A 14,358-nucleotide genomic window follows, 5' to 3' on the forward strand; every position below is an offset into this window, starting at 1 on the left:
GCATTTTTAAAACTCAACTGTTTTATTTCCTCAAATAGGTCCCTTCTGCAGGTTGGCTTTTGGCATTTTATCATCCAGTCAATTCTCCTAGCAAAGGGATTAGGACCGTAAAGATTTAGACAGATATTAAGCCTCACTCAATGCACTATATATTTTTTTTTTGTAAAATTTTGTTTTTTAGATTAACATGCTGTGGGGCTTTTGCCAAGGCCTTAAGAGGGAGTTTGCAGTTGAGCGTTTTTATATCCGCACCGGCACCTCCCATGTTGGTCCTCTTGTGCCTTTGTTCAAAGTAAACAACTTCTCATTGCTGAGATAAAGTTTGTTTCCTTTGGTTTGAAGGTTGAGACTCAGAACGTTTGCCTATACCTGTTTACCTTTGCCTGATAATACTGCAAGATTTGCTGGCGGTCTTCAGCGATTTTGCTGCTAAAACAATGGTGCTCACACCCAGGCCCGACTGCTGGCGGTGTGCTTTTATCTGGTGGGTTTAATCGACCTGATGAGATTATATATTACATATTATATCAAAAGAGATATTTGTGGCAAAGCTCATACCCGTTTTTCCAAAGATAGTGTTGTTTATATGTGTTATCTGAAAATCTTTCAGAGTGTTACAACTTGGTCTGAAGACTTAGAAAACCCGCCTCCCTGATACACTCTACAAGAGTAAAATCTCCCTTTTGTGGAATGAGTTTACTTGGAGGTGAGCGTGCCAGTGTCACCACTAAAGACTATAAGAAGTAAAATCTACTTTGGGCACCCTTCTATCAATAGAGTCAGAAGACCTAGAAGATGATACCATCATTACTTCTTAAATTAAGAACTAGTGGCCTGAAGTGCTCAGTAGCTACGGAAAAGCTAAGCATTTGCCCAAGTAAATGAAAGCCCTTGACATTTGAAAGCCAGTATACAGGCTGGGTTTCAGTTTCCCTTCTGCCCCTGCACTTGCTCCTTTGTGCACACTGTCAGAAAATTTCCAGTGATGGGGCGCCTGGGTGGCCCAGTCGGTTAAGCATCTGTCTTTGGCTCAGATCATTGATCCCAGGGTCCTGGGATCTAGCCCCCCATTGGGCTGCCTGCTCAGTGGAGAGTCTGCTTCTCCCTCTCCCTCTCTGCTCCCCTTGCTTGTGCGCCCTCTATCTCTCTCTGTCAAATAAATAAATAAATAATAAAATCTTAAAAAAAGAAAGAAGAAAGAAGAAGGAAAGAAAGAATGCTGCCTGCTCAGTGGAGAGTCTGCTTCTCCCTCTCCCTCTCTGCTCCCCTTGCTTGTGCGCCCTCTATCTCTCTCTGTCAAATAAATAAATAAATAATAAAATCTTAAAAAAAGAAAGAAGAAAGAAGAAGGAAAGAAAGAATGAAGGAAGAAAGAAAGAAAGAGAAAGAAAGAAAGAAAGAAAGAAAGAAAGAAAGAAAGAAAGAAAGAAAGAATTTCCAGTGATGAACTCAGTAACGTCAAGGCAGCACTTTCCAGTTGTAGGTAACAGTGTGGTGTGTAATGTACGATACAGCATAGGAGCCACATAATCTTGACATAAAGGTAGCCATGCAGGAGTGTGCTCCGCACGAGGATGCATACACATATGTATCTGTCTCAAGTTGCTTTAGTCGTCAGGGTAGCTCACCAAAGGAAGCGTTCTCTCTACGCTGGGGATTATTTTTTCTCTTTTTTAAATGAACACTTTCTTTTTCATTCAAAAAGTGAAAGATGGTTGTTCAGCTTGCTAAGGCGGCCGTTACAAAGTACACAGACTGGACGCCTAAACAACAGAAATGGATTTTCCCACAGTCTGGCAGCCGGAAGTCTGCGGTCAAGGTTGGCAAGGTTGGCTTTCTGAAGCCTCTCTCTTTGGCTTTACTTGAGCTCCCGGCTCAGTGGGGAGCCTGTTTCTCCCTGCCCCTACTCTCCCACCCCCACGTTTGTGCTTTCTCTCTCTCTCAAATAAATAAATAAAATCTTTAAAAAGATAAGGAGAGTAGTTAGTACACAGACATGTACTGAGAGAAGACCATGTGAAAACGGAAAAAGAGCCATGTAGCTGTCTGAAAGAACTCTCTAGCAGAGTTGCATTAGCTGAAAAGATGAGGAATAACTCATTTCGCATGTGAACAAATTAATTAAAATATTTTATAGGATTCCTCAGCAGATTTGGGGAGAAAAATCAAGAAGAGTTTCCCTTTCTCTCACCCCCTCTCTCTTAATCTCTCTCTCTCTTATCCTTTAAAACACAAACTACTAGTCTGCTTTATTAAAACTTCGTTGAGTTTTTATTGACACAGTGTCTGATAAAAAGAAATGGTTAGTAATCATAACTAAGGACTTCTTTCAAAATCTTTTGAGAATCAGAATTGTGATTACTTGTCACAAACAGTGAGGAGCTCATTTGTGCCTGGAGAACTGACAACTTCCTGGAGTATCCCCCACCCCTCCCTCCTTTAGACAGAGCCTAACCGTTGGTTTCAGCAGCAGGTTGCTAAGTAGGTGTTGCGGTCAGTTTTTCTTTAACCTTCTCCTGAACATTATAGTAACCTGAGCATTGTAGTAACTACAGCTTTGCTCCTCGCTTACCTTCTTCCACACCTTCCCTCTACCTTTGATTAAGAGAATCCTAGGAGGGCCTCGCTGTAAGAATCTACTTTGTGCTGGCCACATGGTAACATCTGCATCCTGGCTCTGTCACAAGAGCACCGATTTACTACAGAAGGGCACTGAAATTCGTAGTAGGGCCAGAGGCAGCAATAACGTAAATCCCTTGAGGACAGGGATCATGTCTAATGGTTCTATATGAGGCTTACATTCTTTCACGAGTCAACAGTATTATATTAGGTAATCATACTTAACAATTATAATCTTTTCAAGAGCAAATTAAATAGCCTTCCAACTGTAAAATGCCCAGTTTGCCAGTTGGTGCGAGGTTCTTGTCTTTGAACACAGAATTTGGCCACAGCAATCTGTCACACTGATGACCGTGGTAAAAGGGGCAATGGTATCTAAGTTTCCAGTGACGGTGGAACACAAAGCAACTGGAAAGAACTGGAGAAGGAGTCAATACAGTGAAACTGGGCACGTGGATTTCAAGTCACAAAGTTGAGGAAAATAGGGTTTGATTATCCTATTAAAGGAAATAGTACAATCGGACATCATTAGAAAGAGCCTTAACACAATCAAGGAGGATAAAAGGATCCAAGGGGAACAGATCGTACTGAGTGAATTTGATTTGGCAAAATCTCAGCCTCCAGCAGGAAAACCCTATGGCGCTTATAAACTTTAGAATATTTTAAGAATTCCTTGCATGTGTCATAGATTCAATTAACATTTGTTTATTTCATATTTTTATTTCATATTTTAATGTTAATGACTGAGAACTTATATCATGATGCTTTCCCTCCATGTGACAAAGTCATCCCCCTCTTTCTGCCTCCATGCAGAGAATGCAATGCTTTCTCAACCCGGATGGCAACTCTTGCATTAGGAGTGAGCAGGTTTCAGTCAATTTTGTTCTAATGCCATTTAAACTGTTCCTGTGCTCACTCTTGAACTGAATTAACTAATATGTGTCTTTGATGCATTAGATAGCATTACTGGTCATGGAGCCCTGCTGATGGTCCTACCAGATACATGTGCAAGGGCAAACCAGTCTGTCACTACATGAACACAAGCGTGTTTACTGAGTATACCCTGGTGGATGAATCTTCTGTTGTTAAGACTGATGATGCAACTCCTAAGAGTCTATTTAATGGATGTGGATTTTCCACTGGATATGGGAGTGCTATTAAAATGAGCAAGGTAGGGATACTCAGGTGGCTCAGTTGGCTAAGTACCTGCCTTTGGCTGGGGCCTGTAATCTCAGGGTCCTAGGATCGAGCCCCATGTTAGGCTCCCTGCTTGGTGGGGAGCCTGCTTCTCCCTCTCCTTCTGCCTGCTGCTCCCCCTGCTTGTACTCTCTCTCTTTCTTTCAAATAAATAGATAAAATCTTAAAAAAAAAAAAAAAAAAAAGAACAAGGTAAGAAGCAGGATGGGCATTTCTTCCTTTTTCAAAAAATTCTTTTTAAGTGGTTTTCTTAGAATCCTGGAAATTTTTGAATAAAAAAAAAGTTTTGAGAGCATATTTCACAGGCAGGCTGTTTCTACACACTGCCAAATCAACCAGAAGAAAAAATGAAAACTTCAGATTAGAAATTTTACTTCTAAATAACTGGAAATGAAACTTCTAGATTTAATTTTATTCCCTCTACATTTCCTTCAGGAAATTTTAGGCTTGAAAATTTAGATCTAAAATTCATCTTTCTTTGTTCACAAAATAAATATCGATGCTGGTGTGTTAGTTGGCTAGATGTCCTAGCAAAGTACCACAGACTGTGCGGCTCAAACAGAAATGTAGCGTCTCACATTCTGGAGAGCAGAAGCCGCACCTCAGGGGCGCCTGGGAGGCACAGCGGTTAAGCGTCTGCCTTCAGCTCAGGGCGTGATCCCGGCGTTATGGGATCAAAGTCCCACGTCGGGCTCCTCCGCTAGGAGCCTGCTTCTTCCTCTCCCACTCCCCCTGCTTGTGTTCCCTCTCTCGCTGGCTGTCTCTATCCTGTCGAATAAATAAACAAAATCTTTAAAAAAAAAAAAAAAAAAAAGAAGCCGCACATCAGGGGGTTAGCAACACTGGTTCCTTCTGGGCGGTATGAGGGAAGGACCTGTTCCCAGGGCTCTCCATGGCTGCCTTCTGCTGACATCCCTTTCACGTCATCTTTTCTTTATGCCAGTCCCTGCATCCTCATTTCCCCTTTGTCACCAGTCATATTGGATTAGGGCCTACCCTAATAACCTCATTTTAACTTGACTACCTCTGGGAAGAACCTGTCTCCAAATAAGATCACATTCTGAGGTACTGGGGGTTAAGACTTCAACATGTGAATTTGAAGAGGGGACACAATTCGACCCATTCTAGCTGGTATATAACATGAAAACATGAATGAGTTTTTAAGAATGATTATTCGGACTCAATTTATGTTACTCTTATTGAGTCAAAGAAGTAAATAGAATAACATACAATTCTTAGATAGTAGAGCCATTCCCACAAGCAATCTCCACATTGTAGTGGTCTCGTCCAAATGCAAAGTCTTAAAAAATGTATCTATGTATTAGTTGATTTCAGATTTATAACTCAAACTCTCTGCTAAGTCTTTTATCCAGCTCCCTGTCTGACATCTCCAGTTAGATGTCTCACAAGTATCTCAAACTGAATACACATAAAACTGAATTCTTTTTTTAAAAAAAGATTTTATTTATTTATTCGACAGAGATAGAGACAGCCAGCGAGAGAGGTAACACAAGCAGGGGGAGTGGGAGAGGAAGAAGCAGGCTCCTAGCGGAGGAGCCTGATGTGGGGCTCGATCCCAGAACGCCGGGATCACGCCCTGAGCCGAAGGCAGACGCTCAACCACTGTGCCACCCAGGCGCCCCAATAAAACTGAATTCTTAACCTTCTTCCTCACTGCCCCCAACCATATTTATGCCACTTCACTTTTCTTTATCCTTGATCTTCCCTCTCTATCACCTTATACCTAATCTAGCCCCAAGTCCTGTTAACTTTACCTGCAGGCTATGTTTCAAATCTGTCCATTTTCTTCAACTCACCACCATCACCACATCTTGACTGGAATGATACAGTGGCCTCCCTTCTGTTGTCCTCATTACTCTTCTTCACCATCTCCAAGAAGTTTCCATTTATCAGCCAGAGTAATTTTATAAAACATAAATTGGACTAATTGCCTTTTTCACCAAAAACCTTTCAGTAGCTTCTGTATCGGAACAATTTCATCCCTCTTATGACAAAATGGCCACACTGTCTCTCTTGAGACCCTGAAGCCTGCTGAGCATAAAGGCATTTACGTGTGTTATTCGGATTGTCTGTGATTGGTTCTTTAACATCACTTCCAGTTCAAAGGTCATCTGTTCAGTCCAAGAAATTCTTGTTTCTCTGTCTACTCTACCTACGGAGAAACCTCTTCCCATTATTCAAGGGAACATGACTGCTTCATTAAAGTGTGTGTCCCAGATCTCAAACTCTCATTATAGCTTAGTCTTCCTCATTAAACTCTGAGCTCCAGGAAGCTACAGACCAAGTCTTCTTTATTCATTACAGTGCTTACCAAGGAGCCTGGACACAGAAATGGCTTAATAAATAGCACTTGGACAAAAACGAATGTATGAATGAATAAAAGAAGGGGATGTCAAATATGTGGAAAAGATATGAGAAAAGGTGAAGGGGCTTGTGGAAAATAGGCATGCAGGTGTGGAGGTCGATTTATCTTAGATACAGGGCCATGACAAGTCTGAGGTCTACGAGTCTATAACATTAGTGTGCATGCACATATGAGTGGCATATTTAGTCACCATTTGCTTATAGATTTCTTTGGAAAATCCTGGAGATGGAACATTCCTTCCAAAAGGTCTCCTTGAGGTTTTCCTTAAGAATTTTCTACCAAGACAGAGGTGAAAAAAGAGACATTAGATTTATTTTTACAACTCGTATTTATAATTTTTTTATTGTATAAGATGTACTGGTACCATATTAGTACTTGGCTAATAGACTATTAATCAAGACAATCTCCACTCTGAGGTATAATTTTTTTTCCTGGAAGCTGTATCTTAAGGCAAATCACTTGAATGAACATACGATCTTGCTTTTGCTTATTTGAAAATAGGTCACACTTAAAATATGAGCGTATGGGGGGGGCGTCTCCAAACCCCCCTTTGTTTCAATGATTCACTGGAAGGATTTATGAAAAGTGCTTATCTTCATGTTTCCAGTTATTACAGCAAAAGGATATAGATTAAAAGTGGCAAACAAAAAAGGCGCATAGGGCAGAGTCCCGGCAAGAGCAAGCACAAACTTCCGGTTGTCCTCTCCCAGTGATATCACAAGGACAGAGCTTAAGTTTCCCAGCAACAATGTGTGTCAGCCAGGGAAGTTCACCTAAGTCTTGAGGTCCATGATTTCTATTGGGGAACAGAGGCAGGCAGCACCCCTGTGACCAACCTCAGCTACTCAGACCCCAGTACCACCAGAAGTCAAGTTGATGGCTTGAAAATAGGCATTCACCATACATCATTATTAGCATAAACTGTCTAGCATGTCCTAAGGTGTCAGATATACAAAGATACTCACATAAGACAGGATAATCTAAGGACTCGAAAGTTATCTTCAGGAGCCTATCAAGGGTCAGTCTTAACACTTCTGGAATATGGGGCACCTGGGTGGCTGAGTCAGTTAAGCATCTGCCTTTGGCTCAGGTCATGAGCCCAGGGTTCTGGGATCAAGCCCCAAGTCGGGCTCCCTACTCAGAAGGGAATCTGCTTCTCCCTCTCCCTCTGCCTGCTGCTCCCTCTTCTTGTACTCTCTCTCTGTGTCAAATAAATGGACAAAATCTTAAAAAAAAAACACACACACACAGATTTTTATTAAAGAACAATAAGGAGGGGCGCCTGGGTGGCTGTCGTTAAGCATCTGCCTTCGGCTCAGGGCGTGATCCCAGAGTCCTGGGATCGAGCCCTGCGTCGGGCTCCCTCCTCCGCTGGGAGCCTGCTTCTTCCTCTCCCACTCCCCCTGCTTGTGTTCCCTCTCTTGCTGGCTGTCTCTCTCTCTCTCTGTCAAATGAATAAATAAAATCTTAAAAAAAAAGAAAGAAAAAAAGAAAGAACAAAAAGGGGATGGGAACAGTGAAGAAAAATAATGGTAAAAAGTGAAACTAATTATATTTTTTAATTACCTATATTTGGTATTTTTATTTTAGACTATGGTATTCTTCTGCAATAATGATATGGATAATTTCCTATAGACATTAATCTCTAATTACCATTCCTTTGAACAGGAAGGTTAGAAAAGAGAGAGGGTTGTTGGTTTGTTGTTTGTTCTTTTGTTTGGTGGGGTTATTGTTTTCAGATGGAAGGCACAGTTAGCAGACTAGGGCCATGATCCACTTAGAGGCTCAGAGGCAGGTAACAGCAGGGGCAAGAAACTATCACTTTACAGATGGGCAGCTGAGACCTAGAGAGAAATGTTGAGTGGTACAGCTTTGTGATTAGAATGATCCCACTTCAGGGCCACCTTAGTAAGTCAAACACTTACTAGAGATAAAGCTGAATGAAGCTCAGAAGGCAGATAGAATTATAAGCTTTCGTACCTAAATCTAGAACCTGAAATTCAACCACCGACAAAAGGTTCCATCTCAAATCTGGACATTTATAAAGCTAGTACATAAACTGGAAGGAAAGGCAGAGAATACCCAGTTTAGTTTCTGGTACAAAATGCTCCCCATTAAGGAATCCATCAAGAAAATTTATTGAATGAATGAATGAATGAATGAATAAATAATACCCGAGAGAATGACGGCACTGGTTTCAAAGCTTCAAATTCAGGAACTGAACTGAGGGATTAGGATGCCATAACTGAAATTAAAACCCATGGGCAGTAGGTGTAATGTATCTGCAGTTCTCTGTAAATCTCTGCTTATAAATGGAGACATTTCAAAACACATGCACACACATATATACACAAGGTATTCCTTCAGGTAATTCCTTCAAGGAAGGACAAAACCAGAGAATCAGGGGGTATTAAACAGGCCCTGTTCACCCATAAACCTCTGCATTAAGGGAAGGAAGGAAGGAAGGAAGGAAGGAAGGAAGGAAGGAAGGAAGGAGGAAGGAAAGAGGGAGGGAAGGAAAGAGGAAGGGCAGGAGGAAGGGGGGGAGGAAGGGAAGGAGGGAATAGGGAGAAGCTACCACAGTAAGTGTCATACCCATTCCGTGAGTTTCCCTGTGTTCAGGTCTCCCTGCTACCAGACGTGAAACAGGATTAGGACTCTTCTAGCAAGAAAACTACTTCTGGCTAGAACCTTCCTTAATATAGCACAGAGTAAAAATCCCAAAATTGATCTAACTACATTTCCTCCTAGAGCTACATACACATGGATCACTTAACTGCAACATGGAGGTTTGACTTTGATGAAAAACCAATTTATTTACAAATGAGTCTGAGTCATGGTTATTAAAAAAATGTTAGTCAGACCAAACAGATTTAGGATAGCTCTGTGGAGAAGAGATAATAGAGATCTTGCCACTTATTTCATCCCACTATGAGGCAAGATGAGGTTGTGGGTGGTGGCCGGGAAAGCTACAGAAACTTCCACAACAAAGGCTTGAATAATGTAACGTTTTATAAAGCACTTTCAATTATCTGGCAAATACTGTTTTTGTTCCTTTTCTGTTCTCAGACCTTCTGCTGTTTCCAATCCTCTTTGCAATATTACCATCAGAACAAGTCATCCAATCCTGATATCATACAGATCCTCTGAATTTTGTGTTCTTGATACTGGAGACATTTTGCAGGTTTAGTTTTTTGAGCCTACTTCTAGCATTTACAGGAACTTTTCCTTCCACAGGTCACCCTGTGGTGTAACTTTTGCTGTCTTTGGCCTGGGAGGGGCAGCCTTTCGGTCATCATGGGCTATAAGCTGGCTGGGGCACCCGGGTTTCTTGGGATTGACCTGGACAAAGACAAATTTGAGAAGGCCATGGCTGTGGGAGCCACCAAGTGCATCAACCCCTGGGGCTGTACGAAGCCCATGGGGGAGGTACTTTCAGAAATGACAGGCAACACCGTGGCCTACAGTTCTGAAGTCACTGGGCATCTTGAAAGGGTGATAAGAGCCAAGATAGGGGAGCCATACAACACCCAAGTTCTTTGATCACACAAGGCAAAACTCACTTTCTATAGCTCTGTTAATAACCAACTATGGAAACACCTGCTATGTCCAAACTAGTAACCATGAAGCAGTTTTATTAAAAAGTCAAAACCTTACGAGCGGGTCTCCTAACCTTAAGCATCACATCACACCACTGTCATGTGACCAGAGTGTAAGGCAGTCAAACAACTAGACAAATGTTTGTGTCATCTTTCTTGTATACGTGGATTTCTTGGCAAAGGTGATTCCGTCTCTTACACCTCAAGCCAAATATCACAACATGACCCTCTGAGGAGAGATAAGGAGATCCATGGGGAAAGGGACTTTTCCAAATTTGGCATTCTCTTCCCCAAAATCCATCCAACCGCGCTCTTAACACCTGAGTTTTGTTTTCCCAAATGTGAATCGCTTTAGAAGAGAAGCCTTCAACTTTGTAAAATGTGCCTCCATTGTAGCAGCCAGCAGCACCAGGTCCCCATTTAGATTTGAGAAGCGGGTCCCGGGGTATATTGTTACGGTCTACTGATTTCTAGATGGTACTTTGAAGAACACTGGTCTTTGAAAAATGCCCACATCCACTGCTACAATCTAGCAACCACTGAAAAACTATTCATAGAAAACCAGTTGGGCAAATGGCCACAAAATGTGGGGCTAGTCTCCAAGATGCCACCAAAAAAAGAAACTCCTTTGTCTCCCATGTTAGTATTTTATTTTCATAACTTTTAAAAAAAGATTAGGTCAATTGATTTAGTATAGTTAATTCAATTTAGTTGAGTTTAAATGGCTTTTCAGGGCTTATCTGATATTAATCTACATGATATTAATCTAAAAATAGCACAGGAATTTTCTCTTGAGTTTTGGTCCATGGTACACAGAAATGCCATGAACACCAACCACAATAATTTCTGCTTTCTATCTTGAAGAGCAAATGTAAGAAAACGTTAAATTAAGACTAGAGTTATATTGTGAGTTTTTTTTAAGCAAGCAGAAAACGAAAGGCATGTGGACCAAATTCAGCATCATGACTTGGAAACTGAATTATCTGCTGAGACCACAATAATATGTAGGGCATTTCAGGGCCCATGAAATATTATGAAATGAAGAAACAAATAATCTCCTTAATTTAAACTCAGATTGATGCCCTTGCATCCTGCTGTGGAACCAGCATGGTGGAAGGTAATCTTCCATGAGCCAACATGCTCACGCATGACCTTGTGCTGCTCCTCACTGGACACACATGGATGGGATTTTTTTTTTTTAAGATATTGTTTATTTATTTGACAGAGAGAGAGACAGCCAGTGAGAGAGGGAACACAAGCAGGGGAATGGGAGAGGGAAAAGTGGGCTCCCAGTGGAGCAGGGAGCCTGATGCAGGGCTCGATCCCAGGACCCCCGGATCACGCCCTGAGCTGAAGGCAGACACTTAACGACTGAGCCACCCAGGCGCCCCAGTGGATGGGAGTTTTTAGGGGTAATGACAACAGAGCCACCGACCTGAGAGTGGTGTCTTTAACCTTGGAGCTTCAACAAGTAAGAGATGCCTATTGTCTCATCATAACCCCCTTTACATAAGCCTACTTACTTCCAAGGACAGATATAAAATGAGATCATGACCACAATGATAACAAAAAATAATGACCCACCCCTGACCCGATTTAGGGCTTTTAGCTGGCACACGTTTAATATCAGCATTCACAACTCAGGTTCCTCAAAGGCCTGAATTAGAAGCACCAACACTGTCTCTATTGGAAAGATTTTATGGGACAAGAAGTTCTAATTGATTGTTCTCAATATATACAAGAACATGTATGAAAAATAGAAAGTATCCAAATCACAACAGCATCAGAAAAAAATTCTGGACCCTAAGCCAAAATATACAAAAAGGGCGTGTTACATTCTATGCGGACAATTGAGATTTGCGCTGAAATGCGCGACATAGGCAATGGCCAATTCTCAGTCCTGGTCTTATATGAACTATGAGCAGGATTTGATATAGCTGGTGGCTCCCTTTTTCTCAAATAACTCTGTTCACTTGGCTTCTAGATATTACTTTGTTCTTCTTCTTCTTGTTGCTCTTCTCTTTTTTTATTCTCCTGTCTCACTGGTCACTCCTTCCAGGAATCCATGCTGGATCCTCCACATCCCCAGACATCTAACTTTGGGGTATCCTAGGGCTCAGTCCTCACACTTCCTCTTCTTTCCTTATATTTACTTCCAAGGTGATCTCCTCTGGTCTCATGGCTTTAAATACGGTGTTTATAACACCTAATGTTATATCTTCAGCCGAGCCCTCCACCTGAGCTACAGACTCGTATATCCAATTACCTCCTCGACACCCCCACTTGGATATTTGATAGACATGCAAACTTAACTTGCCCCAGACCGCGCCTGATTCCACCACCTCTGCCCTAGGCCCCAACCTACTCTTCCCAGTCTTCCCAAGTCAATAAATGATAGCTCCCTCATTCCCATTGGTCAGGCCCCAAACCTTGGATCATGCTCTTTCTCTCAAATAGTGAATACTTCAGCAAGTCCTATTGGCTCTATCTTCAAAGTATACCCAGGGTCTGATCATCTCTCACCAGCACCATCACTTGTCCAAGCCACTATCATCTCCTTCCTGCATTATAGTAACTTCTTCAATGGCCTCTCCGCTTTTGCCCTTTGCCCCCATAGAGAATATTCCCCTCAGAGCAGCCAGAGTGAGACTGTTAGAAACGGAAGTCAGATCAAGACATGCCTCTCTCAAAACCCTCTAATGGCTTCCTTTTTCACTCAGAATAAAATTCCAAAATATGCAATGGCCCAAAGGCCCCACGTGATCTGGCCCTCTGACCCCAGGTGCTCCTTTCTTCTGTCCTCACACTGCTCAGCCGCACTAGCCTCCTCACTGTTCTCAAGGGCCAACACTCTACCTCGGTGGCCTTTGCAGTTACTCTGCCCTCTCCCTGAAATATTCTTTCCCAAGATTTCTGGCTAGCTCATTTCCTTTACATTTTTGCTCAAATGTCACTTTATCACGCAGCCCTTCCGTGAGCTTAAAGTAGCATTCCTTCCCTCCCTCACCACCCTCCTTCCCTGGCACTCCCTACTGCCTTCACTCTGTTTTTCGCCTTTGTGCTTATCACAGATTACTTGTTTATTCAGTTCTTGGCACTAAAAGGAGAGGATTCTCATGCTTCATGCGAGCAGGGACTTGGTATGTTTCGTCTCTGCTATACTCACAGCCCTGAAATGGTGCCTGCTACTCAGTCCGTACTCAGCAGATATGTATTGAATAACTGGAGTTTACTTCTAATATTCCTGAATAATCCATAATCTCCCCACATCATACCCTCAGTCAAAGTGAGGAGGCTCAACTTACATCGCATTGTTTATTACTTAATTCAAGTCTTATTTCCTCTAAGGAGTCTCCTCTGAGAAACCCCATCCTTAGCAACCAGCCCCTCATTCTCGTAACCCAATTACTGTGGAAAGAAAACAAGCTTTGGCCTCACATCGACCACGAGGTCACAGGTGATCCTGACAAAAGCTATACCAGCAGAGTGCTGAGTGGGCTCCAGGAGAACAGGAAGATGGGAAATGGAACCACAAACAATGAACTAGAAACAGTTCTTTCGGTAAAGACAGTGTTATGTAAAAGGAACACATCCAGGGCAACAAAAAGTTGCGGGCATCAAGAAAGGGTTTTTTTGTGGGTGTTTTTGCCTTTGTTTCTTAAGACAGGGAAATACAGCTTATGTGTGTGCTTTTGATAATAGTTCCATTATGGGGAAAAGGTCATAATGCAGGAGAGAAAAGGGATAAATATAAGATAAGACATAAAGATCATTTGGTGAAATCTAGAGAAAATGTGTGCTAATTTATAGGTTGGGAAAGTAGAGATAATGTTCCAAAACTAGCGACTGATTTCCTGGCAAAGAAATTTGACCTGGACCAGTTGATTACCTATGTTTTACTTTTTAAAGTAAACTCAGTAAAGAATTTGAGGTCTCTGTTTGTCTAGTGATCTTGGTTCCTCCGCACAGGCTACTTTTAAAAAATTTAATATTTATGAATGTACCCATTTCCTTCATATTTTATTTCTGATTATTTAATCTAGCAAGATTGACATTGCTGATTACTTCGTAGACTTAGTATATCCCTGTCCTGTATTAACCCCTTTTTTTTTCCGCTGTCAAAGTCATTGTTTATTACACAAAAAAAGGAGCATGCAACATTGGCATGTCAAAAATAATGAGTATTTCACTCACTCACAATAAGCAAGAAGGTTCGGCAGACCTGCTGCACTGATCTGGTCTGAGATCATTGCGTTGATGACTTTCTTCAGGTTGTGATCCCCAGACAGCGCCGGCAATTATTTGGAACAGCTGGCTGCGATTGTGAATCTATTTATAAAACCGTCCTCTTCCACAAAGCTGGGATCTTTTTTTATTTTCTTTTTGAGTGGATTTCATCTTGCCTATTTTTTATCTCATCATAAAGATGCTCATTTCTTCAAGTAATGCCACAAAAACTTACTTTACAGTTTTCAAAGTGCTTTTTATCAAATATACTTTGGATCCTTTTATTATTGTGGTTGTTGTTACCATTTCTGGTTGAAGAAACTAAGACCA

General features: G+C 41.7%; 1 pseudogene; it reads left to right on the forward strand.

Moving 5' to 3' along the window:
• The first annotated feature begins 1,711 nt into the window (after positions 1–1,711).
• On the forward strand, positions 1,712–13,755 carry LOC103677980 (annotated as a pseudogene).
• Positions 13,756–14,358: the final 603 nt, after the last annotated feature.

This window comes from Ursus maritimus, unplaced genomic scaffold (assembly GCF_017311325.1).
Source record: "Ursus maritimus isolate PB19 unplaced genomic scaffold, ASM1731132v1 scaffold_8, whole genome shotgun sequence".
Classification (NCBI taxonomy): domain Eukaryota; kingdom Metazoa; phylum Chordata; class Mammalia; order Carnivora; family Ursidae; genus Ursus; species Ursus maritimus.